Here is a 27649-nt window from a genome sequence, read left to right as displayed (position 1 = left end):
AAACATTCTTGTTCATACTGCATTAATATATGCTCATTTTAAACTTTCATGCAGAGAGGGAAATCACAACTAAGTGAATTATACCAAAAGTGTATTAGTTATTAAGCAGTGGCACAAACATTCATGTCATTTCAAAACAACAAAACCAGCTATTAGTGCACTTTTGTGCATGATGTCACTAAGATGACATATAAAAACAACACTAAATTAAAGTGCACTTTTTGTACAGAACGCCACTACAATAGTTTAAAACAAATAAAGTGCACTGCTGTGCATGATGTCACACAAGATATTTCAATAAGTTTCAAATAAAAATGAGCTGCATAATAGGAAATCAAATAGTGTATGTCCTTCGCTATGTGGTAGGTTCCTGCGGACGTTATCTCCTTCTGTTGTTGACTATTTTTTTAATACGGTGTTGATGTGGAAATGGTTGCCTCGGCATTTTGTTGGTGTGGCACCGAACGGAGATGTTGACATGCGGAGTAAGCACTCTTCATTCTCTAGCAGGTGACTTTTCAAAGGATGCTACATATTAGCAGTGATGCTACTTTTTGTAGCAACGCTTTTGCCCCACACTTGACAAATTACGGTTGTCTGTTCGACATCTTCCCACTTGAAGCCAAACCACCGCCAGACGATGGACACCCTGCGGTTTTTCTTGGGAATTAATTCTTCCTTCATTTGTTACCAGATTCGCACCTTCTTTCTCTCGTATTACCACTCGCACCACAGCTAACGTTACCCATGCCGCTACCGTTAATGTTTACATTCCTTGTTAGTAGAAATAAACACATTTTTCTCTTAGAGTAATGTCGCCAGGCTAAGACGGATGGCAGAAAGCCATTAAATGTTGCCGCAGATCTGGACTAACTTGCGGATGTAGTACTTTTAAGCATAAATCATAAAGAGAATTTTTAATTTCACTGCTTAAGGTGGCTGCGCCTGAGGCTACGTTTGAAATGTGTACGGTAAGTTAGATAGAAAGTACGTAACAGAGTCCCATGAAACCTTTTCAGGTGGTGAAACCAGCATGAATTTGGTGCAGATCTGGATAAAGTGGCAGTCCCAGGTCATTCATTTCACTTTTGCATTTTTAGGGCAATGCATGTGACTGCCAACTACAGGACGGTAGTTGAACAACATAGACAACATTTTACCAAACGCATTGGTGGGGCTTGGTGGAGGTTGTTGTCACGAATCCAACACTATCAGAATGTTTTTATTTCATCAAATGTTAAAATAGATGTGTTATTTTAGTACATCTCCTAGTGTTAACATTGGCTGCTCTCTCCACGACCCCACCTTCGTGCTGTCTCAGCGGCCGAGTGCCCCGGGAAGCCGGCCGCCACGCTCGTGCGTGGATGCAGTCGGAAGTGTGCAGCTGTTGGCCGCAGTTGTTCAAAAGGATTAGTGCCTTTGCCTGAGTGATAGCCCGGCCTGACAGCCATGTAATCTAATGTATTGCCTCATTGTTTTCATTACAGAGAGTGCGCCGTTTCATCCCGGCGGCATCATGAGGATGTAACACTACTGAAATACAGGCAAACTAATTGGGCTAAACGTTAGCGCTATTAATTTTGACTTTTTCTGTGGATGTTTCCGTAGCATTGACCGGCGTCTCTGATGGGAGAACGCACTCGACTGTAACTCTAAACTCTGGACTTTGCTCTGCTAAAACACTTAAAGGATAACTGCACTGTTTTTGGAATTGTGCCTATCATTCACAGTCCTTGAGTAAGACAAGAAAACACATGTTTTTTAATGCATTGTATCTCGTAAAATAAATGCTAGCAAAAGTCAGCTAAAAATAGAGGTAGTGGGATTTGCTCTATTCCGCCTATAAAGCGCTCTAAAAAACATCCAAAAACCCATCAACGTTTCTATACACACTATAAGTATATATATATTTATGTATGTAATAACAGGCACATTTGTGGCAACATGTAATATTCACATATTTTGCTCATTTTAAGCATAATTTAAGCGCATTATTTTCACAGACGCATCACAACATTCGCTTATCCCTTCAACAACAACTACTACTCATGACATGTGAGAGCCAAAAAAGACTACTTTGGGACAAATGATGATCCGAAACCTTATATTTTTAAGCCTGGATATAAGGAGGATGAGCTTTTAGAAGCTGTGTGCTAAACAGATCTAGCTTTAGTGAAACACTAAACGTCATGTAACAGCATTGCTAAGTGCTAAACAAGATATACAATCACTTACTGTATAATGTCTGCTAGGGCTGGGCGATATGGCCTTTTATTAATATCTCGATATTTTTAGGCCATGTCACGATACACGATATATACCTCGATATTTTGCCTTAGCCTTGAATGAACACTTGATGCATATAATCACAGCAGTATGATGACTCTATGTGTCTACATTAAAACATTCTTGTTCATACTGCATTAATATATGCTCATTTTAAACTTTCATGCAGAGAGGGAAATCACAATTAAGTCAATTTACCAAAAGTGTATTTATTAAACAGTTATTAAGCAGTGGCACAAACATTCATGTCATTTCAAAACATAAAGTGCAAGATTGTCAGAGACATTTTAAAACAAGCTGTGAGTGCACTTTTGTGCATGATGTCACCAAGATGACATATAAAACAACACTAAATTAAAGTGCACTTTTTGTACAGAACGCCACTACAATAGTTTAAAACAAATAAAGTGCACTTTTGTGCATGATGTCACACAATATATTTCAATACGTGTCAAATCAAAATGAGCTGCATAATAGGAAATCAAATAGTGTATGTCCTTCACTATGTGGTAGGTTCCTGCGGACGTTATCTCCTTCTGTTGTTGACTATTTTTTTCATACGGTGTTGATGTGGAAATAGTTGCTTCGGCATTTTGTTGGTGTGGCACCGAACGGAGATGTTGACATGCAGAGTTTCAAGCACTCCTTATTCTCTAGCGGGTGACTTTTCAAATGATGCTACATTAGCAGTGGTGCTACTTTTTGCAGCAACGCTTTTGCCGCATAATTGTTCAACATATTCCCGCTTGAAGCCAAACCACCGCCAGACGATGGCCCCCGTGCGGTTTTTCTTGGGAATTAATTCTTCCTTCATTTGTTACCAGATTCGCACCTTCTCGCTCTCGTATTACCACTCGCAACGCACCGTTAGCATCACAGCTAACGTTACCATGTCGCTACCTGTCTGCTCCGCGAGAGCGTGTGACGTATGTAAGAAGGTGCGCTTGTTTTAAGTCTCTGTGAGAAGGAGACAACAAAGAGTGGGAAACGCATGCAGTGTAATGCCCGCAGCTAAAAGCAACTGCGTGAGAACATATACTCGAATATCACGATATAGTCATTTTCTATATCACAGAGAGACAAACCAGCGATATATCGAGTATATCGATGTATCGCCCAGCTCTAATGTCTGCTCTCACTGGGATGCCGACTGATGGGATGTTTATATCTTCCCGTTTTGATGAAGAGTTAATCATAATCTTCACAAAAGGTAAAAAAAATGAGCCTTTTTTCGTGTCTTTCTCGCCATTTCCGGGTCTAAGTTGACCAACTTCTCGGTTTATGGCCACAATCTTCTACTATCCAGATGAGAGGCATGATTTATAATCTAGAACATTGGTTCTCAAACTTTTTTCACCAAGTAACCACCTCAGAAAACACCTGGCTCTCCAAGTACCACCGTAATTACCAACACTAATATACAGTACCGTAGTAGGCCTAAGTATTCATTAAAAACAAGGTATAGGTTTTATTTAACAAGTGTATTTAATATTTCTGGCCACTGTGTCATTACACACAGTTTGAACAGTAAGACTGTGTTTCAATATTTAATTAAGTGATTCTTTGGCGTACCACAGTGTGAGAATCCCTGATCTAGAATTAACTTTCACCAACTCAGAGGCTATGCAGCAGCTCACCGCCTCAATGTGTCAATATAGCAGTATAAGCTGGTTAGCTATGTAGTTCATCTGTGTTAGCGCTTATAATAACAATATTGCTAAAACTTGGTTAAAATTCAGGTCACTAGATGTTGGCAGTTTTTGGATGTTTCTTTAGAATGGTTTATGAGCCCAATAGTGTACTCCAATTAGTGGCTCTTTTGTTAGACACCTTGTACTTGCTGTATTTTACGATTTAGAATGCATAAAAATAAGAAAAACCTGTTCGTGTCTTACATAGGCATTGTGAATGATAGTCAACATTCCAATAAAAAAGTGCAGTCCCCCTTTCAAGGAAGGTGAAAGTTTTCAGGAATATTTGTAAACATGGGGCTGTTGGCTTTTATTACTGCATAGTTCAAGTGCTTTTGGAACCGTTCTGCTGTCACTGTGACAGGCTGAAACATGGTGTATTATTTTCTACACCATCTTTTACTGGTTTGCTGTAAAGCCCGTGCGTGCTCGGGTGAACCTTAGTGCGTTTTTGGACAATCAAAGCCAACGCTGCCATCTACCCTAAAGCCTAAAACTGCCAGGTTTTAAAGGCTTTTTGTCTTTGCAGAGATTTTATATCCAGCAGCTGCCTGTGTAGTTTGATCCCACGCCTTCCGGGAGGGGAATTTCTCCTGCAGCTACCATATCGACTACCTCCTAGGTGCAGAGGAAAGAGGCCCGCAACGTCCTCTCTGCTGCGCTGTGGCTCACGGAGCGCATCATTCCAGGGAGTGGAAAATCCATACAATGAGCAATCTGCCCTTGAACTGATAAGACTTGTTTTGGGAGTTTGAGGTAGCCAACTCACTCCGGAAGAAGATTGCAGGAGATTACTCGTGAGAATCTGTCGGGTCATGTATCATGTGTACGTTCGGTGGTAAAAAAGAAGGTACGGTGTGTACAGATAGTTGCTGTAATATCCTTTAAAAGTGCTACAGGGCTCTGCATACCTTCTTTACTCCAAACAAAGCTGATATCGGAATTGAATTGTTTGTACCGAAGTGTGAAGCACATTGTTCTTTTTGTCTGCTCCCGTATCATTAGTAATTAAGTGAGTATCACACTGTGATGTTTGTTTCGAGTTACTATCTATCCATGTTGCTGGTGAGATTGCAAACGACGTATTTCACGTTGTACACGTTGATTTTCTCCAGGACAAAAACAGTTACAGGAAACACAAACAAGAGAACTTGAGTGTAGCGTTGCTGCAAGATACAAAGAAGTGTTGCATTCTGTCCCAGATATGCCTACGTCCATGCAGTGTAGGAGGAGGACTTGCAAACATGCTACTCTCTTAACACCCTTAACTTTTTTTTTAATGAACATCATGTTTTCAGCTTATGATAAATATGTTATTTTGCTTATCATCGTTATCGAGTAGCAGATGTCGGACACATTTGCGTGAATGAATTAGCCTTTGAATAATGTGAAACACATTTCAATGATATTGTGTAAGAATAAGTTGAGCACTGGTAATCACTTAAAAGACAAGTGTCAAACTCAAGGCCCGGGGGCCATATCTGGCCCGCCACATCATTTTATGTGGCCCGCAAAGGCCTGGAATTACCATGCATCTATTTGTTTCTAAATGTAGTCAACTTTCTATTTTGACAGAAGAAAATACATGTACAGGGGTTAGTGCATGTGCCTCACAATACGAAGGTCCTGAGTTCAATCCCAGGCTAGGGATCTTTCTCGTTCTCCCCGTGACTGCGCGGGTTCCCTCCGGGTAGTCCGGCTTCATACCACCTCCAAAAACATGCACCTGGGGATAGGTTGATTGGCAACACTAAAATTGGCCTTAGTGTGTGAATGTGAGTGTGAATGTTGTCTGTCTATCTGTGTTGGCCGTGCGATGAGGTGGCGACTTGTCCAGGCTGTACCCTGCCTACCGCCCGAATGCAGCTGAGATAGGCGCCAGCGACCCCGAAACGGACAAGCGGTAGAAAAATGGATGGATGGATAATATTGCAACAAACATTATGTTATCACACATTCCAAACATCAAGATACGTACTTAAATATCTGCTTGGATCATGATTTTGAAGCAACTTATCCATCAAATTGTACAATGTAAAAATTATTTTTCGGCAAAAAACTGGTAGCTCAGTTGCCAGAATTTTACTACAAAAACATGAGACAAAAAATGTGTAATATTGGTTTTCCATTTACAGTAATAAACCGTAAAAACAACGACCATAGATTTTACAGTAAAACAGTGGTACTCTTTTCCCATTTACAGTATACATTGTAAAAAACATGGTACATTTTATGGTAAAATTTCGGCAGCTAAACTTTACTCTAAAATCTACATGTTTTTCTTACAGTGTACGTAAAAATATATACCAATAAATAATTGTGTAATGAAGCAATTTAAAATGTATAAATTATTCACTGTTACAAGTGGCCCTCTGAGAGCAGACATAACTGTGATGTGGCCCCTAACTGAAAACAAGTTTGACACCTCTGACTTAAAACTTAGATTAAGGCTACGTTCACACTGCAGGGTAGGATGTCCAAATGGGATTTTTTTTGTCAAATGCGATCTTTTTATCTCATCGTTCACATTACAAAAAAAGTGATTTCTAACGTGAACGCAATCTGACCCGCACGCAGAAATGACGTCATGACGTCCCGCATGTTGCAGTGTTTTCGGAAGTAAACGTGGCTCCAATTTGAGTAGGTCACAGTCGTGGCGCATTTGTGACAATTTCAAGGATTTTGTGCAGTTTATGAACTGAATTGGAAGATTAAGAAGCAAGAGGGCAAGCATTTTGGCTCTCGCAGTTTGAGGGTTGGTGTGGCTCAGATGGTAGAGCGGCCATGCCAGCATTCTGTTAGGTTCCAGGTTCGATTCCAGCTTCCGCCATCAGAGCAATTGTGTCCTTGGGCAAGACACTTTACCCACCTTTTTCCCAGTGCCGCTCACACTGGTGTATGAATTAGGCGGTGGACGGAGGGGCTTTAGGTGCAAATTGGCAGCCACGCTTCCGTCCGTCCATCCCATGGCAGCTGTGACTATAAATGTAGCTTACCACCATTAGTGCCTAGAAAAGCGCTATATACTGTAAATGTATTTAGCTTCGATGTCTGCTCTGAAGAGCATGTGGCTGAGCATTCACACCTAGGATTGGTGGAACATAGACTCAAGTTCCTAAAAATATTATTTTTACCTGTTTACTGCTCATTTGTCAACTATTTATTTTGCAACCGTCTATTTTGGCAAAACATTATGGCATTATTTAATGACGTATTGGTCAGACGAACGCAACCGGAGTGTTCGGACTGCGGTCACATTCCATACATGTCCGATTTATATCTACATACGAAAGAGGCCTGTGTCGGATTAAAAAAATTCTAAATTGCACTGTTCACATCGACATGAAGAAATCCGGTACAGATCACTAATGGGCAAAATTATCGGAATTGACCTGCAGTGTGAACAGAGCCTTTGACTTAGACGTAGACAAACTTTATTGATCCACAAGGGAAACTTAAAAACCTCAAAAGTTTCATGCAACTGAAGGTGTGTTTTTCTTGAAAATCTCCTTGAAAACCTTCCGGGTTCACTTGAATCTAAAACATTCAAAAGGGCTGTTTGCAAGCTTGCAACTTGTTCAAAGTTACATTTTTCAAACCAAAAATTAGAACAAGAACACTAGATTACGTTACCATTAGTGGTTTAATAGAACTGATATATGTCAATATTTGTCACAATTAGAAGTTGAACTTTGTGAAAGTTTGGCGCCGGCCGAATGAAATGTTGGCTTTGAATTGATTGATTAGATTTTTAATTGCATTGCCACGGCGCATGCCCACCCACAGGAGAGATCTGCACGTACGAAAGGATGAAAAATGAATGCGATGGCCGCCATGCGGTGTTTTAACAGGTGAACGGGACCGTAATCAAGGAAAACAAAAGATTAGATTTCATATTTCTGCTCATACATTTGTCATTATTTCAATCAGACAGCGACGATACGGCACACTCATGACACAAATATGACAATTAGCAATGTAAGCATTATGGACATTGTACATTAGCAGACAGTAGAAAGTCTGTCATCTTCCTTTTTCCTAATCTGATCTATTAAAAAAAAAAAAATTCTGAATGAGGAAGGATTGGCCACTTATCTCTCAACTCTACTTGGACAAAAGTGGCCATCTGTACATGACGGCCCCTCATATTTAGAGTGCCCATCTGTGGGACACATGGCACTGTCTTGGGCCGCCATCCAATTGTTGGCATCAGTCCCATCGGTGTCAGACTTGACAGACAGAGAGACAAAAAGCACCCTCCAGTATTCCCTTCATTAAAAGTCCTCTCCTTCCTCCCTTCACTCTGCAAACAGAGCTTAACCAGCAGCTGCGCACATCTGACGCTCCAGCCCATCGCAACGAGGCGCTGCTCACATTGCACTGAAACGGGACACCACAATAGTTTGGGGACCTTCACACCTTTTCTGAGCTGTGTCCCCTTGTCTCTCATGCGCCTCCCCCCCCCCACCCCCTACACTACCACATTGAAGCTTTTTGGAGGCTGGCAATGTTTACTTAGGTGGTGGTCAACAACAGCAGCACAGAAAATTGAATTGTTCAATCAATGTAGAATGGAGTGAGAAGCACCAAAATAGGGCTGGAAACTTTTGGCAAACATCTAAATCAGGATTAATTGAACTCTCTACTTCAATTTATTGTGATCTGAACTCTTGTTTATTCCATAAATGTTTGTATACCGGTAATTTTGTAACTGAAAAGAACATGCGCAGATGAACAATTAGGGGAAATTTATTGAAACAATGCAATTGAATACAAATCAGGTACAATGAAAATGTCTTGCAAAAAAACCCTCAAAAAATTATTTCTTTAAAAAGGATCAAATAAAAAACTAGACCTGGGCCGACAGCAAATTTTGCTGAATGATATATTGACCTACAAATTACTGCTGAGAAATTATACTATTGTCAACATTACCCAAATTACCCACTGATGTAATGATAATACATGATAAAAATGCAAGTATACACTTTCAATCAATCAATCAAAGTTTATTCATATAGCCCTTAATCACAAGTGTCTCAAAGGGCTGCACAAGCCACAACGACATTCTCGGCTCAGATCCCACATCAGGGCAAGAAAAACTCAACCCAATGGGATACAATGAGAATCCTTGGAGGGGACCGCAGATGTGGGGACCCCCACCCCCTGGGCGACTGGTGCAATGGACGTCGAGTGGATCTAGTTAATAGTGTGAGAGTCCAGTCCATAGTGGGGCCAGCAGGGGGTCATCTTGAGTGGAGACAAGTCAGCAACGCAGAGACGTCCACAACTGATGCACAGATGAGTGGTCCACCCTGGGTCCCGACTTTGAACAGCTAGCGAATCATCTGTGGTCACCTAGGTGGGCAGAGCAGAAAAGAGACGGCCGATCAACTGGTCTAAAAGAGCGGTCTATTTAAAGGCTAGTGTATACAAATGAGTTTTAAGATGGGACTTAAATGCTTCTACTGAGGTAGCGTCTCTAACGGGAGGGTATTCCAGTGTACTGGAGCCCGAATAGAAAACGCTCTATAGCACGCAGACTTTTTTTTGGCTCTGGGAATGACCAATAAGCCGCAGTTCTTAGAACGCAGATTTCTTGCCGGGACATATGGTACAATACAATCAGCAAGATAGGATGGAGCTAGACCGTTTAGTATTTTATACGTAAGTAGTAAAACCTTAAAGTCGCATCTTAAGGGAACAGGAAGCCAGTGCAGGCGAGCCAGTATAGGCGTAACATGATCGAACTTTCTTGTTCTTGTTAAAAGTCTAGCAGCCGCATTTTGTACTAACTGTAATCTTTTAATGCTAGACATAGGGAGGCCCAAAATTCAATAAACTTGTTTTTATGTAGTTGAAATGTAAACTTGTCATGCTCCAGGATTATTAAAACAAACAAATAATAATAATGAAATATACTCTGTTAGCAGATGTTTTTGTTTGCACTGACCTTGTTCACCTAACGCCTCAGGAAGTGTGGACTGTCAGGACAAAGACTCTGCATCTTCATGTGCCCGTTTTTTACCATATGGGAATACTGAGTCGGGTGGTTGTGTCTCGAGTTTGTCGTATTGGATTTTTTGGTTGGCACCATTCTCGAGCAAACTGCAAACTGGCTCCTCAGTGTTGATAGGCTCACCTTGTTAGCTCACCTTGTTTCAAATGTTTAAAACCGAAAAATTCCCACAATGGTGCGGGGGTATTTGGCGTTGCGGTCATTTTTTTCTACATGTTTCTACTATCTCTACTGTGTTGGTGGCGGGCTAACTTGTTGCACTATGTGCATGCTACTGGAGCAACTCCGCCTCTCCGCACACAGACACTTAGGGGTAATGAATCACCCCCTTTCTTTCATTCCGCTCTGGCACAAACGCGCTGAAACCGATTAAAAGAGTAAATGCTCTTGAAGCCCGTAAACACTGCAGTTACCGAGGCTGGCATAGTTATGGAATTCATTTTCATTCATCGTTCAATTAATTGACTCACCAAATTTGACTTGTTTTTTAATTTGCACAATGTGTGTTAAAAGTTGTTTGGATTGCTACATATACAAGTAAATGTAGCAATATATGTGTACTACATTCTTTACGTAGTACACATTCTCATTGACTAGCCATACTCATGTTTGCCCAATTGTTTGAATTTGTGTTTAGTGGAAAATCTTTAATGTTCAAATAAAAATATTTTACATTTGGAGACATCCCGGGAGCCAGATTGGAAATGCCTGTGGGGCCGCACATGGTCTGTGGGCCATAGTTCGGACACCACTGAGCTAACCCATTACTATGTCCATCCCTAAATGTTACCTCCATTAGATCTGCGGCTAGTCGAGTTATGTTTTGGTTGTTGATTGTTGACATGTTTGTCACTACTTGTCCCATTTCAACAAAACCTAGCTTGGTTTGGTTGACTACTTACGAATCAAAATTGTGGTTGATAGCAGACGGACAAACGAATACAGTATATGCAAACTTTTCGGCGGTAGTCTGCACTCCACTGGATGATATTGGTGGAGCTAGTTTGTTATTGAAAATAACTTTTTTTAAAACCCCAACAACTTTGGTTTTGTTTGCACCAAATGTTCATGTAAATATGAGGTTGTCACTTGTCTGCACTCCAGTCTTTCTCTTATTGACTCTCCTCTGCTACTGTTTATTATTGTCATATGAATTAAAATTCCCCTTAATTCCTTCTTGTTTCAAGCCATCAAACAATTCTGTTAAAACTGCACTGCAGGAAAGGTCTAGCAACAAGGAGGAGTCTGTGAGCACAAAAGCCATCAATGGTGATTTCTGCACAGTTAAGCTTTCTGTAAAATAAGCTGAGATGAACTCCTGTCACTCCTGCTGGCTGGGAGAAAAAAAAACATTCCCTCTTCTTAAGTCCTGAGGGCTTGAGGTGTGTGAAATGTGACCTTAGCCGCATTATGTCATCGTTTCACTATCTTGGAAGTCAGCTCTCTTGTAATGGATATGAGGCATGTTTCTTCCCTGGACAAAGGCAGATGCCACTGAATCGTCTCCACTTTATTTGCTCACGGCATCCCCTCAGACCCCGTCATTGTCCAGAGGAATTCCAAGTCGTCTGATACCTTTTGTCCTTGGGGTTAGTGTCGAACAACAAAAAGTGACCGGCGTCACATGTAGCGCTATTCAGCTTTACCGTTATTCGGTTGCAGAAATACATACTGAGTAAATGTTGGCTTAGGTTAAAAGGAAATGGGAAGTACAACATTTTATGTGCAGAAAGCACAGATGATTCCAGTCAGAACTTGCTTGTGTATTTAATTGACTCAGGTTGTATTGTTTGCGCAAACTCCCTTATTGACAATCCAATTACAGTATTGGTTTGTTAGTCTAAAGCTAAAGAAGACTTAAGACACTTTGCTCAGTACTTTTCAAAGTGTGGCACACTGCGGAATGTTCTGGATGGCTCTTATCAATTCGAAAATGAAATAACAAATTGCAACCAACACACAACTGTCATCATTTCTGTTTCCTTCTTGTCTCCTCATTATCCCAAATAGTAGTCTGTGCATCCCCAGTCAGAAAGCTTGTGGACTTAGTTTCATTTTCACAAGTACTGATTAGGGCTGCACAATCTTTTTTTTTTAAATCCTAGTTTTATTTTCTGAAAACTTGATTTTCCATTATCAGTTCGATTTTTTGGTCAAATCAAATGAAATAGGCTGATGAAAAATGCTAAAGAAATGTTATACATGCATTTAAAGTCAAATAATTGTGTCTTTATTCATTATTTTAAGTTGTTCTCATTACATTATGCTTTTTGCTCCATTTTTCTGTTTTTGATGGGTTTCTTTGTTTATTTCCACAATGTGCAACGAGTCCATAAAAAATTTGTGTTCCACAAATGGCCTCCAGGCCACACTTTGAACATCACTGGCTTACATATTTTACCAGGGTGGAAAGTGTTGCCAAATGACAATGGAGTGTGTCTACCCCAGGGCAGCTGTGGCTACAAATGTAGCTTACCACCACTTTTGTGTGAATGTACAGTGAATGAATAATGGGTTCTCACTTCCCTGTGAGCGCTTTGAGTATCTAGTTGATAGAAATGCGCTATATAAATATAATCCATCATTATTATATTTTTTTATATTATTAAGCTGTGTCTTCAAGTTCCCTAGCACGTATGGAAGTGATAAAGGTTGTACTGCTTCTGGTGATTTTTTGTGTGTTGGTACTTGTAGAGTAACTAACTACATTACCTAAAAGTCTCAGCAGTAGAGCGTAACCAGCTAGAAGTATAGCGATACTAGTGGAGATACAAGCAAGTACAAGTATCCTGCAAAATTGCGTTATTGAAACAAGCAACCAACATACCATTCTGCACGGTTTACACGCACTTGTATGTACGCGCTTGTATGCACGCTCTGTGGCTGTGTAATTTGATCTCCTCTCCCGCTGCAAATACCTTGTCTTTCGTAACGCTTGTATTTAATTAGCGAATAAATGCACTACTCAAAAACACATTCCTTTCATTTTTAATGCAAGCCTATACTTGCCAAATGTAGTGTCTAAGTAGGATTGGGCAATATGGCTAAAATCTGTATCACAATATAGGTGTTTTTATCTGTCGATATCGATAATTATTTATATGTTTACGGTCTATTTAAAATTAAGAACAGGAGAAAATATATTTCATGTAAACATTTTTATTTTTTATTTTAAAAGTAATTGTAATTGTATTTGACATTGTTTATAGGGTTAGGCGCAAAAAGTGTTCAACTTCAGCCGAAACCCTTTCGGTCTGCAACATTTTCAATTTATGAATGTACAACTGTTTGTTTATGTAAAACTGTTTGTTTATTTTGTTGACCACTGACCGAGGAAATAATAAACTAAACTAATCTTCCTGTGATTATGATCCCTCAGCTATTAAGGCGGAAAGGAAAGTAAATGTCAACACAAGCATGATAAACACTCAAAGAATCATTGCAAACACAATTCTAAAATCACAACTAAAACACTTAACAATAACCTCTTAAAATGAAGGTTCAAAATTAAGAAATACGTAAGAAATGCCTAAAAAAAGTGCAACAAAATAGTGCAAAGTGTGAAAACATAGAGAAACCTGAGAACTATTTTCTGCAGGTTTAGTGAGCGCGGTTACAGTGGTGTGATACTACCGGCCTTGGTGAGGACGAGACCACAATGGTCTGACTATGGTCCATTTGAGAAAATCCCCAAAAACTGCCATAATGTCGAGGTGACTTTTCTTGTTTAATCGACAATTCCTTTGCTCTCTGCCGGACTCATTTTTACTGTCTCTTCTCACTCCAAGCAAAGAATCAACTGCGAGACAACAAGATGGCATAACCAAACTTGAAAGTCAATACTATTACCTGATTAGTTGTTAACGTGTCTCTCCGACTGATCAGTGATCAGTTTCTGCGTTGCTTAGTTACCAGAGAGCGAGTGCCTTTGTTAATGCAACCAACCTTGCTTTGCAAATTCTGGTTTCTTCCGACATAAATCTAAATCGAATCTATCGCAATATATATTGATATCGTTTTGTCACCCGGACTTACTTCAAAATTTTTACCACATACCCTTTTTGCTGAGTCCCATTCTGAGGTGTGCCAGGAAGTAGATTCACGATACATCCGTCACACTTCTATTATAACATGCTTATAAGCAAGAACGAACCTGCAAGCACCGGAACAATATTTTAAAGGAGTCCTTTGGTCCTGATATGCTAAACCAACTTATCTTACCTGTTGGTACTTTTTTTTATGTACCGTATTTTTCGGACTATAAGGCGCACTTAAAATCTTTTCATTTTCTCAAAAATCGACAGTGCGCCTTATAACCCGGTGCGCTTAATGTACGGAATAATTCTGGTTGTGTTTAGCGACCTCAAAGCAGTTTTATTTGGTACATGGTGTAATGATAAGTGTGACCAGAAGATGGTAGTCACACATAAGAGATACGTGTAGACTGCAATATGACGCCAGTAAACAACACCAAAACTTTAAATGTTCCTTTGAAAATAAAGAACATTACACACGGCACTCAAAAATCTGTCAAAATGTTTTAGTATGACTTTGAAGCCGTACCGCTTGATGGATTGTCGACCCATTACGGCAACCATAGTCAGAGATACAAGTATTACTATGGTGTGTGTATAAGGACCGCAAAATGGCACCCATTAGCAGGCATATTATTTGGCGTTTTGTTTTCCAATATTATGCAAAACCGACTTTTCTTACCTATTGATGTGTATTTGAGATCTGCATAAGTCCTGAAAATTTGCGCACGTCTGCCACTGTAGTCCGTGACGATTCCGTAGTCGATAAGCTTCTTCTTTTTCTCTATCTTCTTGTTATGGGACATTCACCCTCTGCTGTTGTCATTTCTAATATAAAGTAGCGTAAAGTTCTAACTTAGTTTTAAGCGCTAAAAACTATCAGTGTAGTGGGTTTACATAATTCACCCACGGAACTTTAGTTATTCAAGAGTTCCGGTTGGATGGTTTTTCACGGGACACATTTCCGGCGTTATTTCACTAGTGAGCCAGGGATGAGAAGATTCTGCTCTGTTATTGATTTAAGTAAAGTCTGAATGTCATTAAAACAGTTAGCTCCATCTTTTGACACTTCTTTAACTCCCGTCCTTGCACGCAACACCGCTACAGCAAAGATGACGGGGAGAAGGTGCTGCCGAAGGTGAGCCACGTAAATAAGACCGCCCACAAAACGGCGCATCCTGAAGCGACTGTTAGAAAGCGACTTGAAGATGGTTTGTAAAACATAATCTATGCAACATTTTGACCAAGGAACCACCATTACATATTATGTAGACTACAAGGAAGTGTTTAAAATTTAGGAAAAAATTAATAATATGACCCTTTTAATGCGCCTTATAATCCGGTGCGCCCTATGGTCCAGAAAATACGGTATTTAGGTCCCAAAAATATGAAATCAAACCATGGAGGCATGGTCTTGCTTTTTTCCAAACTTGCTCCTAATGAGCCATTTGGAATGTGTAAAACTGGCAGGTTAAAAACAATGAAAAATATATATTATTCAGGATTGGATGAGATTAAAAAAAATATGTAATACATCTGTTTATTTTTAATATTAGTGCTGTCGTGCTCCTTTGGAATGTAAACAATTGGCAGCACTGTTATTTGTTTCAGTAAAAGTAGAGTAGCCAACACCCCCCCACAATCCTGGGCATCTGTCGTCAAATAAAGAATGACGTGAGCTGCAGCGCGGACTTTGAAGTCAGAAAGAAATCTCATGTGCGCGGCGCCTACATGTGCGCATGAATATTCATGCTAACCTCCAGGCTAAGCAACATGTCTGCCTCTTGTGCTAATGAGCGGTGCCATGCCATGAATGCTGGCTGGCTGGCTGGTGTTTTTATTTCCCCACGATGAATCTCATCATTACTGTAAACTGTACAGCCATTTGTTGGTTGAAAACGTTAATTGGCCTCTGTCCGACCCAGAATTCCTCGAAATAATTTCATAGCTGTGCAAATAATAGGAAAGGCTGTTTATTAAGACTGTGGGTCATGTGTCAGTGCATCTCTAAATGTTTCGCTAAGCCTAGAGGTGCAAAAGATTTATGTTACATATCATGTTTCATGCGCGGGACTCTCCCCTTCAGCTAATTCATTCTTTTTGGTCCCTCTCACTCTTTGGTTCTGTCAGTATTTTCAGGGCATTTGTTTGGCAGATTCCCCCAGCGGTCTAATCTCTTTAAGTGTTTCTCTGGAGAACAGATAAAAAACTCTCAGCGGCAACTGTTGATTTACAGTATCTGCATACTGGCTGTTCTTAAAACATTCCTACATATCAGTGCTGTAAATCATTGTTGTTGTAGTACTTTCACACATCTAGCACAAAGGATGTATTCAGTGATCATCATCGATTGCCTTCCAGAAGTCAGGTGTATATGCATGTGCAGTATGTGATACAGAAGTAAATGTCCTTGTGGTCTTAGTTTCTCAGAGTTCAGAGTGGTTAGCACTTCAGCCTCACGGTCTGGAGGTCCATGTATTGATCTTTTTTGCAACATCTCTGTGGCGTTGGCATTATCTCCCCGTTCTTTGCGTGGCTTTTCTCCTTGTAGACTAATTAGGCTTCCTCCAAAAAACACATTCCAAGAACATGCATGTTAAACTGATAATTGTCCGTAAGTGTGAATGCTTGTTTGTCTAGATGTATCCTGTGACTGACTACTGACCAGTCCAGGGTGTAACCTTCCTGCTCGAGTAAATGATAAATGGGTTATACTTGTATAGCGCTTTTCTACCTTCAAGGTACTCAAAGCGCTTTGACAGTATTTCCACATTCACCCATTCATTCACACACTGATGGCGGGAGCTGCCATGCAAGGCGCTAAACAGCAGCCATCAGAGGCAAAGGGTGAAGTGTCTTGCCCAAGGACACAACGGACGTGACTAGGAAGGTAGAAGGTGGGAATTGAACCCCAGTAACCAGCAACACTCCGATTGCTGGCACAGCCACTCTACCAACTTCGCCACGCCATCCCAAGTAGTGCTGATTAGTTAAATTTACAACATTTCCTATAAAAACTTTTTTTTAAAAATCCAAACTAATTTGAGAGTCTTGAGGTGGAACAAAATAGCTGCCTTTGTTCTGCGATAAGTATCGGGCTCTCAAGGGTGATTGACAGTCCCATGATTTATACACCACAGAGGACTTCTCAGGTAATTTAGCGCCTGCTGGACATCACCGCTGTCTGTAGAAAATGCTCCTGATGAAGGTGAACAATACCTCCCATCCATCCATGAATCAAAGAATAAAACAAAAATTGTAAGGTTTTGTAATGTTTGATTAGCTGCTGCTCACACTAAGAACGAAAAGTGGAAATTCACAGCCTTCAGTGATCAGGCAACCATAACAACACATGTGTTTTAAGTTACAGCATATGCCATCTAATATACATTCATATTGATATAACAGAAGCCATCTCATAAGTTGAGTGTCAAAGTTGACCAACTTCTTGGTTTGTGGCCACACCCTTTTGCTATCCAGCTAAGAGTTATGATTAATAATCTAGAATTAACTTTCACCATGAATTGATTAACGTTAACAAGTTGAAAAACTTATTCGGGTGTTGCCATTTAGTGGTCAATTGTACGGAATATGTACTGTACTGTGCAATCTACTAATAAAAGTTTCAATCAATCAAAAAAACCCAACTCCGAGACGATGCAGCAGCTCACCGGTTCAATATGTCAGTACAGCAGCATACGTGATCGCAATGCCACTAAAAATGATTTGTCTGCGTTAGCGATTATCATAACAATATTGCTATTACTTGGTTAATGTTCAAGTCACGAGATGTAAAGGGAGTATTATTGGCGGTTTTTGGATGTTTTTTTAGAGGGCTTTATGGGCGGGATAGTGGACTCCCGTTAACTGCATGGTTAGCCACTTTGTATACTTGCCGTATTTTACGATTTAGAATGTAAAAAAAATTTAAACAAATGTGTTTTTGTCTTCCATAGGAATTGTGAATTTTTAGAAATTCACAATTCTAAAAAAACGCGCGGTTGCCCTTTAAAACTTATGGAGCCCCTAAAGCAGGGGTGGGCAATTAATTTTTACCGGGGGCCGCATGAGCTACCCGAGCACTGCTGGAGGGCCACATCGACAATATTTCAATTAAATTTTGCTCAATATTATTTTTGATATATACCGTAAGATAAATAATAATAATAATAATAATAATAATTAATAATAATAGTAATACTTCAACATAGTGTGTATAACACCATTCCATGACTAATATAAATAAATTTACATTAATAATAAATGACAGTAAAATAAGCACACGTATGACTGAGGAGTCATAGTGTAACTTTATGTGGTGTTTGAGTTGTCCGACTTTTTGTGTGGCCATAAACGCACCAGTGGTTTAGTGCTATGCGTGTTGGTGACAGATGACAAGTTGGTTTTGGCCTGGTTTGTACGGCAGAGAATGACTAGTTTTTCGAGATAGAATTGTTTTACTCATGTTTTTGGTGTGGTTATGTCCGAATATAAACAGTTTTGCTCAATAAAGTGATCGATATAATTCCTGTCCTCGAAGCATCTCGATAGACGTTACAATAATTGAACGGTGTTCAATTGAACGGTGTTGACGAACACACTTAGGGCCGCTTGTTGTCACTGTCACTCAAAGTTGCATTGCAAAATTCCATAGAATAAATATGTTTATTTTGTTTAGAATTCAGATGGGATTTGATTTGGTGCGCGGCATATACTTGCTGCGCGCAGCAGACGCTTGAGCAGTGCGCAATTGCGAAGGCACGCACCTTAGGTGAGGGGACGTTGCTTTGCAGTCTATGTCTTGTTGAAAACACGCCATTCCTCATCAACTTTTCTCTTTTTAGCGTCTCGGGTGTAAACCGTGCATCACTTGTCGCTGCATGTGCACCTTCACTCGCAGGTTACACACGGACACACGCCCATAAATAATACTTTTCAAAATAAAAGCAGCACAGTTGTATTGCGCGCACGACATAGATGTTTTTTCAACTTTATTTTGTAATTGCAGCTGTTCACATTCACTCACAATCACGCACACGCATACGTCCACCCGGAAGTAAAACAAATAACGATTTTCAAAACAAAAGCAGCACCGTTGTATTGCACACTCGACATAGATACTTTTTTAAATTTATTTTGTAATTTATAATTGGCCTCACGCGGGCCGGACAGGGACGCACAAAGGGCCGGATGCGGCCCGCGGGCCGCAGAATGCCCAGGTCTGCCCTAAAGGGACATGGGGGAATTTTTTTTTTTATAATTTTTTTTTTTATTTTGAATTTTTTTTTAGACATTTCATGTTTCTCGTGCACACAAGAAACTTGTTATAAAGTAAAAATTAAAAAAAATATATATATTTTTTATTATTTTTTTTATTTTTTTTAAGACATGTATCTCGTGCGCACGAGATACACGTCTAAAAAAAATATATATATAACATTTCTTTTAGATACATGTCTAAAAAAATAAATAATAAATTATAAAAAAATACATTTCCCCCATGTCCCTTTATGGGCTCCGTAAAAACTGGCAGGTTAAAAACAACATTAAAAATGGTGATATAAATCAAGATTGATTTGTGTCACCACTTGATTTGATTTGAATCCTTCCATCTACCACTTTTAAACATTACATAAACGTGACTGTGTTTTTTGTTTTTTTATAAACCGTGGCTTAAAAATAAAAGCAAAACTGCTGACAAAGACTGAACCTGACTCTGACGCTGCAAGGCCCCCTAAAGAGCAGGAGGACTCTGACACCATGGGCTTCCTCGGCCTCCAGCCAAGTTGGCATCTGCTGCCCAGCGGAAGCCCGGAACACTGATATCGACAGGGTTTAAAAACACACTGTTGCTTGTTAAAGGGTGACATTACGCAGACGCTCATTCGTGCCACATAACAAGCTGTTTTGTTTTCAAGTTGTCTTGTTGTAGGCTTATTTGTGTGGGCAGCCCTGCAATATTTGCTTCAAGGAACTTTGTGCAGCTACAGTAGTTTTGACTTCTACTGCAGTATACAAGGTTTATCCATAGGATACCATTCTCCCTGACTGCTCCTTCAAAGTTCTCATTGTAGGCTATATCTTGTGAAGTTTCCAACTTCCAGCTTTCTACAACCTTTGGAGCTGCAAAGCATATAATGCAGAAGCAATTTGCATGGTTACAAAACACAGTCCTGTGTGTGAAATTGGTGAACTGTCTCTTTAATATGAGCCTGTCACGCTGTCCGTAGTAAGGAAACCTTTCCGAACTTTCATCTTTTTTTTTTAAAGTGACAAAAGTTAACTTCCTCTATGTTTTGAGGCTTGGCGTTTTAAACTGGCTAACCTTGGATTTCCGCTTGATGCGTGACGGCTGCTGAACGCCTCCGCTGTGAAACATATCCGTGGTTCGCCGTCCGTCGATACCCACCAGCGGCGTCTGTGATGCGCACTGACTTGCCTTGACTCGTGAAAAAGACAGCAGCTTTGCTTTTTAGAGAGTCGTAGAGAGCAACAACACCTCTGGCCAGCTATGCACACACATTCAACTACCATTAATCACTCCCACCCACGTGTCAGGTCAGAATTCACACGGGCCCCCAAAGTAGCTGTCCCAGGCAATCCATGTAACATGATTCTTTGATTATGGATCTCCAAAATCAGCATCTCCTCATCCATTGTGTCAACATGGTGAAATAACGTCTGAATAATTTTGACCAGTTTACTTCAGGTCTTTCCCCCAGCCATTTGATCCACCTTAAACAAAGTTTATATACAGTCGTGGTCAAAAGTTTACATACACTTGTATAGAACATAATGTCACCTCCAAATCTTGATTACCTCCAAAAATCTTGATTACCTCCAAATTCTTCAGGACAACCTAAAATCATCAGCCCGGAGGTTGGGTCTTGGGCGCAGTTGTCCAAATAAATAATCAAGGAAAACATTGAGGAGACTATAGCTTGTTTCAGTAATCACAGCCTTTTTCATTCACACATCTTGGTGGTGTGCAGAGCGACTGATTTAGTGATCGCTCTACGCATTGTGCTTCTTTCTCATCATACATGGTATCGTCATACATCTGGTGTAAATGATTCCGCCATAGTAAGGTGATTTTTAGCCCGTAGTTTGCTTGTTGTTGCGCTTTGTTCGCCTCGGTAAAAGGTTGCATTTCCCGCACTCCGCTGGAGTCTTCGGTTTCAGATGCTGGAACAAGATCGTTGTGTAAATGCCTTTTTGAAACAAACTTTGCACCTTGCGGTCATTTGTTCCACGCCTGTTGCAGCAAAACCTAATACTGACAAAACTTTTCTTTGAAACAAACATCTCGTTTCTTGTAAGTGTTAGCATTAGCTATGTTTTGCTATGTGAGCCACTAAGAAAGTAAGTGGATGGCTCAAGCTACAGAAACTACTGGGGGCAAAAAGTATGCTAGAGCAAAAGGAGAAAACATTTTTTTTTTAATTTTTCAATTGTTTGCAACAAAAAGCTTGAATATATCGAGAAAATCAATATATTGCTCAGGATTTTTTATTTGTATACAATGTATAATACTACATTTTTATTTATAAAAACTTTGTTAATTAAGACAGACGTTTTAGGTTTGCAATTTATTGAGCTCAATGTTGGAAATTATTATTTATTTGCATGCAATGTGTAGTGTTACATTTTTGTTAACAGAAGTATTCCACTCAAGCAGAAGTACTGCTTCCCAAGGGAAGCTCTTAATTTAATTATTTAAAAATGATTCCATAAATATACAATTTATATCTGGTCTAAAAAGAACAACAGTACACAAATTTGAATTATGCTAGGAGTAACACATAGTGTATGCAGTGTCATTTCAATATATTAGTTTTTGATCAAATAAAAGAAAAAACTTGAATAATATGTAGTTTTTTTTCTTTGGCACATCCTTTATGTTCAATGTGAATACTGTATCTTAGTTGTTTAGACAGTAATGGGTTTGTACAAGTTTAGATTGGGATATGATTGTTCTTAATGGGGAAAGACGTTAATGTCTCTTGTTTTCTTGTTAGTATTTAAGCTGGCCAGCAAGATAACGCAACGCAACGTGTGGTTCGATCATTTTAAATGGATACGGTAATACTGAACAGCGGTAGAAAATGGATGGATGGGTGGTAATACTGAACCTCAGAAATTTTACAGCGGTTATCATTATTACGGTTTGTGCGCATGTAGTACGAATACCCACAGCTGCTGAAACCGATGAAATGTGTGACCACTCTTGCAGTTCGTAACAACGTATGCTCATGGCGATATCAAAGCTGGCAAAGTTTCATTTATCATTTGATTTATTGACTTATCGAATATCGGCCCAGGTCTACCGGATGTTTTATTTTGTGCATAACTTGCTGAATTGATCTACTGTGCTGAAACTGACACAATACACAGCGGCTAGAATTGAAACACGTTAAGCCTGGATAGCCAGGGTAATCAATTCTCATCCAACTGATAGTTTGACAATATTCGGAATGCTTTTAAGCTTAATCGTGGCTTTATTAGTCCAGCATGGTTATGTGTACTAACAAATAAACCAGCAATTGTCTTTGCAGTAGACACCAAAGTCTTAGGAAAATGTCAGAAGTTGGGATTTCAACACTACAGAGTATGAGATAGACAGCTTGAGAAAGTGTTGTAATTAAATAAGATCAGTTCAGCTCTCACACTCAGCGTTTCATTGAAGATAAAACGCTGCTCTAATTTGCTTAAACAGGCCTGACGGGAGCACGAGGGACAAACGTCAAAAGCCTGTTTACTGACTTTAATACAATCAGACTTAATAACCTTCCGTTTGTAGCGTGTACTGTCTCGCTGCTCGCTACGTCCGCCTCCTGGATTCGCCGGGTGATTCCCGAGGTCGTCTTAGCTCACAGATCAAGGCGGCCGCGCCGCATCTTTGAACTTGACATTTCAAAAAGGAGAGGATAAAGAGACGCTAACATATCAAATCCTACCCCCTGCTCTCCTGGCCCTCATATTGGACGCTGTTAAAAGATCAACGGTCTTATCAGAGAACGTAGGACTGTCACAGAGTCTAGCTGTTGGCTCTGGTAGCCTAAAAACTCTGCGGCCTGTTGGACTCTGTGGCGCAACGGTAGCGCGTCTGACTCCAGATCAGAAGGTTGCGTGTTCAAATCACGTCAGGGTCAATTAAAAAAAAAAAAAAAGTTCTTGAAGCTCATTTTGTGTCTGTTTGTCGTGCTATTGTGATGTAGTGGTGTAAAAAACCCATGGAAACTCTGTACTCTCTTGTAGACTCTGTGGCGCAACGGTCAATTAAAAAAAAAAAAAAAAAATTTTTTAAGCTCATTTTGTGTCTGTTTGCCGTGCTATAGAGACGTAGTGATGTAAAAAACCCATGAAAACTCTGCTCTCTAGTAGACTCTGTGGCGCAATAGTAGTGCGTCTGACTCCAGATCAGAAGGTTGCATATCTAAATCACATCAGGGTAAAAAAAAAATGTCTTTAAAGTTTCTTAAAGCTCATCTTGTGTCTTTTCTTCATGCTATTGTCATGTAGTGATCTAAAAAAACCATGAAAACTTTGGTCTCTATTAGACTCTGTGGCGCAACGGTAGCGCGTCTGACTCCAGATCAGAAGGTTGCGTGTTCAATTCACGTCAGGGTCAATTTAAAAAAAAAAACGTTTCTTGAAGCTCATTTTGTGTCTGTTTGCCATGCTATTGTGATGTAGTGATCTAAAAAAACCATGAAAACTTTGGTCCCTATTAGACTCTGTGGCGCAACGGTAGCACGTCTGACTCCAGATCAGAAGGTTGCGTGTTCAAATCACGTCAGGGTCAATTAAAAAAACAACGTTTCTTGAAGCTCATTTTGTGTCTGTTTGCCATGCTATTGTGATATAGTTATGTAAAAAAACCAGTAAAATTCAGCTGTGTGGTAGACTCTGTGGCGCAACGGTAGCGCGTCTGACTCCAGATCAGAAGGTTGCGTGTTCAATTCACGTCAGGGTCAATTTAAAAAAAAAACGTTTCTTGAAGCTCATTTTGTGTCTGTTTGCCATGCTATTGTGATGTAGTGATCTAAAAAAACCATGAAAACTTTGGTCTCTATTAGACTCTGTGGCGCAACGGTAGCGCGTCTGACTCCAGATCAGAAGGTTGCGTGTTCAAATCACGTCAGCGTCAATTAAAAAAAAAACGTTTCTTGAAGCTCATTTTGTGTCTGTTTGCCATGCTATTGTGATGTAGTTATGTAAAAAACCCAGTAAAACTCTGCAGTCTGGCAGACTCTGTGGCGCAACGGTAGCGCGTCTGACTCCAGATCAGAAGGTTGCGTGTTCAAATCACGTCAGGGTCAATTAAAAAAAAAAAAAGTTTTTGAAGCTCATTTTGTGTCTGTTTGCCATGCTATTGTGATGTAGTTATGTAAAAAACCCAGTAAAACTCTGCAGTCTGGCAGACTCTGTGGCGCAACGGTAGCGCGTCTGACTCCAGATCAGAAGGTTGCGTGTTCAAATCACGTCAGGGTCAATTTAAGAAAAAAAAAAAAAATTCTTTAAGCTCATTTTGTGTCTGTTTGCCGTGCTATAGAGACGTAGTGATGTAAAAAACCCATGAAAACTCTGCTCTCTAGTAGACTCTGTGGCGCAATAGTAGTGCGTCTGACTCCAGATCAGAAGGTTGCATATCTAAATCACATCAGGGTAAAAAAAAATGTCTTTAAAGTTTCTTAAAGCTCATCTTGTGTCTTTTCTTCATGCTATTGTCATGTGTAGTGATCTAAAAAAACCATGAAAACTTTGGTCTCTATTAGACTCTGTGGCGCAACGGTAGCGTGTCTGACTCCAGATCAGAAGGTTGCGTGTTCAATTCATGTCAGGGTCAATTTAAAAAAAAAACGTTTCTTGAAGCTCATTTTGTGTCTGTTTGCCATGCTATTGTGATGTAGTGATCTAAAAAAACCATGAAAACTTTGGTCTCTATTAGACTCTGTGGCGCAACGGTAGTGCGTCTGACTCCAGATCAGAAGGTTGCGTGTTCAAATCACGTCAGGGTCAATTAAAAAAAAAAAAGTTTCTTGAAGCTCATTTTGTGTCTGTTTGCCATGCTATTGTGATGTAGTTATGTAAAAAAACCAGTAAAACTCTGCAGTCTGGCAGACTCTGTGGCGCAACGGTAGCGCGTCTGACTCCAGATCAGAAGGTTGCGTGTTCAAATCACGTCAGGGTCAATTTAAAAAAAATAAAAAAATTCTTTAAGCTCATTTTGTGTCTGTTTGCCGTGCTATAGAGACGTAGTGATGTAAAAAACCCATGAAAACGCTGCTCTCTAGTAGACTCTGTGGCGCAATAGTAGTGCGTCTGACTCCAGATCAGAAGGTTTCATATCTAAATCACGTCAGGGTAAAAAAAGATGTCTTTAAAGTTTCTTAAAGCTCATCTTGTGTCTTTTCTTCATGCTATTGTCATGTAGTGATCTAAAAAAAACATAAAAACTTTGGCCTCTATTAGACTCTGTGGCGCAACGGTAGCGCGTCTGACTCCAGATCAGAAGGTTGCGTGTTCAAATCACGTCAGGGTCAATTAAAAAAAAAACGTTTCTTGAAGCTCATTTTGTGTCTGTTTGCCATGCTATTGTGATGTAGTTATGTAAAAAACCCAGTAAAATTCAGCTGTCTGGTAGACTCTGTGGCGCAACGGTAGCGCGTCTGACTCCAGATCAGAAGGTTGCGTGTTCAAATCACGTCAGGGTCAATTTAAAAAAAAAAAAAAAAAATTCTTTAAGATCATTTTGTGTCTGTTTGCCGTGCTATAGAGACGTAGTGATGTAAAAAACCCATGAAAACGCTGCCCTCTAGTAGACTGTGTGGCGCAATAGTAGTGCGTCTGACTCCAGATCAGGTTGCATATCTAAAGCACGTCAGGGTAAAAAAAAATGTCTTTAAAGTTTCTTAAAGCTCATCTTGTGTCTTTTCTTCATGCTATTGTCATGTAGTGATCTAAAAAAAACCATGAAAACTTTGGTCTCTATTAGACTCTGTGGCGCAACGGTAGCGCGTCTGACTCCAGATCAGAAGGTTGCGTGTTCAAATCACGTCAGGGTCAATTAAAAAAAAAATGTTTCTTGAAGCTCATTTTGTGTCTGTTTGCCATGCTATTGTGATGTAGTTATGTAAAAAACCCAATAAAACTCTGTAGTCTGGTAGACTCTGTGGCGCAACGGTAGCGTGTCTGACTCCAGATCAGAAGGTTGCGTGTTCAAATCACGTCAGGGTCAATTTTTTTCTTTAAAGTTTCTTAAAGCTCATCTTGTGTCTTTTCTTCATGCTATTGTCATGTAGTGATCTAAAAAAACCATGAAAACTCTGGTCTCTGCTAAACTCTGTGGCGCAACGGTAGCGCGTCTGACTCCAGATCAGAAAAAAATTGACCCTGACGTGAGGTTAGCCAGAGTCTACCAGACTAGAGAGTTTTATTGGGTTTTTTACACAACTACATGTGCCACAGAGTCTACCAGACTGCTGAGTTTTACTGGGTTTTTTACACAACTACATCACAATAGCATGGCAAACAGACACAAAATGAGCTTCAAGAAACTGTTTTTTTTTTAATTGACCCTGACGTGATTTGAACACGCAACCTTCTGATCTGGAGTCAGACGCGCTACCGTTGCGCCACAGAGTCTACCAGACTGCAGAGTTTTACTGGGTTTTTTACACAACTACATGCGCCACAGAGTCTACCAGACTGCAGAGTTTTACTGGGTTTTTTACATAACTACATCACAATAGCATGGCAAACAGACACAAAATGAGCTTCAAGAAACATTTTTTTTGTTAATTGACCCTGACGTGATTTGAACACGCAACCTTCTGATCTGGAGTCAGACGCGCTACCGTTGCGCCACAGAGTCTACCAGACTGCAGAGTTTTACTGGGTTTTTTACATAACTACATCACAATAGCATGGCAAACAGACACAAAAGGAGCTTCAAGAAACTTTTTTTTTTTTTTTTTAATTGACCCTGACGTGATTTGAACACGCAACCTTCTGATCTGGAGTCAGACGCGCTACCGTTGCGCCACAGAGTCTACCAGACTAGAGAGTTTTATTGTTTTTTTTTAGATCACTACATGACAATAGCATGAAGAAAAGACACAAGATGAGCTTTAAGAAACTTTAAAGAAAAAAATTGACCCTGACGTGATTTGAACACGCAACCTTCTGATCTGGAGTCAGACGCGCTACCGTTGCGCCACAGAGTCTACCAGACTGCAGAGTTTTACTGGGTTTTTTACATAACTACATCACAATAGCATGGCAAACAGACACAAAATGAGCTTCAAGAAACTTTTTTTTTTTTAATTGACCCTGACGTGATTTGAACACGCAACCTTCTGATCTGGAGTCAGACGCGCTACCGTTGCGCCACAGAGTCTACCAGACTAGAGAGTTTTATTGGGTTTTTTACACAACTACATGCGCCACAGAGTCTACCAGACTGCAGTGTTTTACAATAGTCTGGTAGACTCTGTGGCGCAATGGTAGCGCGTCTGACTCCAGATCAGAAGGTTCAGGTTCAAATCACGTCAGGGTCAATTAACAAAAAAAATGTTTCTTGAAGCTCATTTTGTGTCTGTTTGCCATGCTATTGT

The 27649-nt window shown here is 40.0% G+C and overlaps 1 protein-coding gene and 20 non-coding genes across 22 annotated transcripts in view; 16 read left to right on the top strand and 5 right to left on the bottom strand.

Moving 5' to 3' along the window:
* The window catches only part of mcama (melanoma cell adhesion molecule a), an 89814-nt gene that overhangs the window by 13842 nt on the left and 48323 nt on the right, over positions 1 to 27649 (top strand). The gene's annotated exons all lie outside the window — the stretch shown is intronic.
* trnaw-cca (transfer RNA tryptophan (anticodon CCA)) lies at positions 23111 to 23182 on the top strand. The gene has a single exon. It is a non-coding gene; the product is annotated as a tRNA-Trp (tRNA).
* Positions 23590 to 23661, top strand: trnaw-cca (transfer RNA tryptophan (anticodon CCA)). Its single transcript has one exon. It is a non-coding gene; the product is annotated as a tRNA-Trp (tRNA).
* Positions 23764 to 23835, top strand: trnaw-cca (transfer RNA tryptophan (anticodon CCA)). The gene has a single exon. It is a non-coding gene; the product is annotated as a tRNA-Trp (tRNA).
* trnaw-cca (transfer RNA tryptophan (anticodon CCA)) lies at positions 23936 to 24007 on the top strand. The gene has a single exon. It is a non-coding gene; the product is annotated as a tRNA-Trp (tRNA).
* Positions 24109 to 24180, top strand: trnaw-cca (transfer RNA tryptophan (anticodon CCA)). Its single transcript has one exon. It is a non-coding gene; the product is annotated as a tRNA-Trp (tRNA).
* trnaw-cca (transfer RNA tryptophan (anticodon CCA)) lies at positions 24281 to 24352 on the top strand. Its single transcript has one exon. It is a non-coding gene; the product is annotated as a tRNA-Trp (tRNA).
* trnaw-cca (transfer RNA tryptophan (anticodon CCA)) lies at positions 24454 to 24525 on the top strand. The gene has a single exon. It is a non-coding gene; the product is annotated as a tRNA-Trp (tRNA).
* On the top strand, positions 24808 to 24879 carry trnaw-cca (transfer RNA tryptophan (anticodon CCA)). The gene has a single exon. It is a non-coding gene; the product is annotated as a tRNA-Trp (tRNA).
* Positions 24981 to 25052, top strand: trnaw-cca (transfer RNA tryptophan (anticodon CCA)). The gene has a single exon. It is a non-coding gene; the product is annotated as a tRNA-Trp (tRNA).
* On the top strand, positions 25154 to 25225 carry trnaw-cca (transfer RNA tryptophan (anticodon CCA)). The gene has a single exon. It is a non-coding gene; the product is annotated as a tRNA-Trp (tRNA).
* trnaw-cca (transfer RNA tryptophan (anticodon CCA)) lies at positions 25505 to 25576 on the top strand. The gene has a single exon. It is a non-coding gene; the product is annotated as a tRNA-Trp (tRNA).
* On the top strand, positions 25677 to 25748 carry trnaw-cca (transfer RNA tryptophan (anticodon CCA)). Its single transcript has one exon. It is a non-coding gene; the product is annotated as a tRNA-Trp (tRNA).
* trnaw-cca (transfer RNA tryptophan (anticodon CCA)) lies at positions 26028 to 26099 on the top strand. The gene has a single exon. It is a non-coding gene; the product is annotated as a tRNA-Trp (tRNA).
* trnaw-cca (transfer RNA tryptophan (anticodon CCA)) lies at positions 26200 to 26271 on the top strand. The gene has a single exon. It is a non-coding gene; the product is annotated as a tRNA-Trp (tRNA).
* Positions 26607 to 26678, bottom strand: trnaw-cca (transfer RNA tryptophan (anticodon CCA)). Its single transcript has one exon. It is a non-coding gene; the product is annotated as a tRNA-Trp (tRNA).
* Positions 26836 to 26907, bottom strand: trnaw-cca (transfer RNA tryptophan (anticodon CCA)). The gene has a single exon. It is a non-coding gene; the product is annotated as a tRNA-Trp (tRNA).
* On the bottom strand, positions 27014 to 27085 carry trnaw-cca (transfer RNA tryptophan (anticodon CCA)). Its single transcript has one exon. It is a non-coding gene; the product is annotated as a tRNA-Trp (tRNA).
* On the bottom strand, positions 27188 to 27259 carry trnaw-cca (transfer RNA tryptophan (anticodon CCA)). Its single transcript has one exon. It is a non-coding gene; the product is annotated as a tRNA-Trp (tRNA).
* Positions 27361 to 27432, bottom strand: trnaw-cca (transfer RNA tryptophan (anticodon CCA)). The gene has a single exon. It is a non-coding gene; the product is annotated as a tRNA-Trp (tRNA).
* On the top strand, positions 27522 to 27592 carry trnaw-cca (transfer RNA tryptophan (anticodon CCA)). Its single transcript has one exon. It is a non-coding gene; the product is annotated as a tRNA-Trp (tRNA).

This window comes from Entelurus aequoreus, linkage group LG05, assembly GCF_033978785.1.
Source record: "Entelurus aequoreus isolate RoL-2023_Sb linkage group LG05, RoL_Eaeq_v1.1, whole genome shotgun sequence".
In the NCBI taxonomy this organism is placed as follows: domain Eukaryota; kingdom Metazoa; phylum Chordata; class Actinopteri; order Syngnathiformes; family Syngnathidae; genus Entelurus; species Entelurus aequoreus.
The sequence above is the reverse complement of the archived record's forward strand: the minus strand, read 5'-3'. Positions and strand labels throughout refer to the sequence as shown.